Genomic DNA, 2,591 nt, shown 5'->3' with positions numbered 1-2,591 from the left:
GTATACTTAATAAATAAATAAATGTTATAAAAAAATAATAATAATTTAAAGAAAGGGTAGTTCCAAGATGGTGTCGTCGGTGTGCGGATCTTGGGTGTCGGGGCTGCTGGGCCGGGCCCTCCCACGGGTGGGGTGGCCCATGTCGAGTGGCGCCCAAGGCGAGGAGGGTTCAGCTCGCATGTGGAAGGCCCTCACCTACTTCATGGCGCTGCCCGGGGTGGGAGTGAGCATGCTCAACGTCTTCCTGAAGTCGCAGCACGGAGAGCACGAGACCCAGGTTCGTAGCCTACCCTCAATCCGCATCAGGACCAAGCCCTTCCCCTGGGGAGGTGGTAACCATACCCTCTTCTACAACCCTCATGTGAACCCACTTCCGACTGGCTATGAAGATGAGTAAAGAGAACTTGGACCTTCCCCCAGGCAGCAAGGGACCACAGCACTGGTTTGGACCATTACTTTGTGGACCATGAAAGCGCATGGGGCGATAAGCTCATCTTTCCTTGTATCCTACAGTGACCATTACACTGATCTTCCATCCCTTTGCTTACAAGAGGAGATGGCCTAAATAAATAACTTAAAGTTACCTTCTTCATGAAAAAAATAATAATAATAACAATTTAAAGAAAGAACAAAGAAGAGGGCAGAAAGGTGGAAAATTATTTCTTGCTGGGCAGTGGTAGCAGAAGACTTTCATCCAGAAGGTAGAGGCAGGTGGATCTCTATGAATTCAATGCCAGCCTGGTCTACAGAGCAAGTTTAAAGACAGCAAGAGCTACACAGAGAAACCCTGTGTCAACTCCCCCATATGATAACACCCCCCCCCCAAAAAAAGATTTCTCAGGCTAGAGAGATGGCTTAGCATACTGAGGAGTATTAGCTGCTCTTCTAGAGGACCCACATAGCAGCTCACAATTGTCTGTGTCTCCGGCTCCAGAGTATCTGAACCTTCAACAGATATAAATCCAAGCAAAACACCAATGCACGTGGGCGGGGGCGGGGGGGGTCTCAATGGTTACTATGATATACCTATAATCCCAGCACTAGGGACTATGAGGCAAAAATGATCTCAAGTCCATGTCAGTCTGGGCTAGAATGAGTTGTAGGGTAAAGGACCCACAAAAACTGAAACAATCACACTGCTTCAATAACGAAAGGCCAAACCATCTGTCAAAAAAAAAAATTATTTACATTTTTCTTATGTGTATGAGTGTTTTGCTTGCATGTATGTGAGTACAGTACATGTATGTCTGGTGCCCATAAGTCATGAAGATACCAGCTTTCCTGGAACTGTAGTTAGGGATGGTTGTGAAATGCTGTACATGTTAGGGAACTGAATCTGGGTCTTCTGCAAGAGTTACAAGTGCCCTCTCTAGTCCCATTAAAAAAAAAAAATTCTTTTTCCGAGACAGGGTTTCACTGCAGCTTTGGAGCCTGTTCTGGAACTCACTTTTGTAGACCAGGCTGACCTCAAACTCAAAGAGATCCACCTGCCTCTGCCTCCCAAGTGCTGGGATTAAAGGTGTGCACCACCACCACCCAGCTCAAAAGTTTTTTAAGAGACTCAAGAAGGAAATACACTAAGTACCTCTGACAACACATCATACAATTCAGAAATGACAAGGTTAACTATATGAAGCCAAAGGATAATGAGAATCAAGTTCAGACAGATACAATATAAAAGCCAGATGGATCTCCGTGAGTTTATGGCCAGCCTAGTCTACATAGGAAATGTTAGGATAACCAGGGATACATAGTGAGAAACATAGTGAGATCCTGTTTAAAAAAAAAAAAAAGAAAGCCGGGCGATGGTGGTGCACACCTTTAATCCCAGCACTCGGGAGGCAGAGGCAGGCGGATCTCTGTGAGTTCGAGACCAGTCTGGTCTACAGAGCTAGTTCCAGGACAGGCTCCAAAACCACAGAGAAACCCTGTCTCGAAAAAGCAAAAAAAAAAAAAAGAAGGAAGGAAGGAAGGAGGAAGGGGGGGATGGAGGGAACATCCAAGCATGTCAGGTACTATAAATTTAACCTTTACCACTAGATAACTGGTAACATTAAGGAAGAAGGGAAGGATAACCTTCGGGAACCGAACTTGACAAATAAAAAATTTACAATGTCACCCTAATTCTCCCTTTTGTTTTTTCTAAATAGTCTCAGAAACAAATGAGCAAAAATCAGTCACAAGCTCCATTATCACATCACATACCAAAAAGAATGAGGAATAAGCGGTGTGGAGTTAAGTATTTAAGGGACTGCCCCGTCTTATCTTTAATTGGGAAGGTGCTAACATGTCAGCACCTGTGGTTTCATAATGCTTACCACTCCTTATGGAAGATTCCTTTGTCTTTTATCTCACTTTAACTTAAATTTCATTTTACATGACAAAAGTTTTTAAATCTTGACTTAAATTGCATTTATAGGCATAATTGATATTTATTTTATTCATTTTTAACAAATATGGGAACATGTTGAAAAAAATTACTGAAAAACACAAATGAAGTGCCCAACTGATGTCAAACCCAGAGTTATGGGACAAGAAAAACGGCTCAGTCAGTAAAGTGCTTGTCATACAAGAATGATGATTTGATAGCC

The 2,591-nt window shown here is 43.0% G+C and overlaps 1 protein-coding gene and 1 pseudogene across 1 annotated transcript in view; one reads left to right on the top strand and one right to left on the bottom strand.

The window, feature by feature from the left end:
- Nucleotides 1–2,591, bottom strand: part of Pspc1 (paraspeckle component 1) — a 64,160-nt gene that overhangs the window by 53,599 nt on the left and 7,970 nt on the right. The window lies entirely within an intron of this gene.
- On the top strand, nt 68–583 carry LOC101985336 (annotated as a pseudogene).

This window comes from Microtus ochrogaster, chromosome 17 (assembly GCF_000317375.1).
Source record: "Microtus ochrogaster isolate Prairie Vole_2 chromosome 17, MicOch1.0, whole genome shotgun sequence".
NCBI lineage: Eukaryota > Metazoa > Chordata > Mammalia > Rodentia > Cricetidae > Microtus > Microtus ochrogaster.
The sequence above is the reverse complement of the archived record's forward strand: the minus strand, read 5'-3'. Positions and strand labels throughout refer to the sequence as shown.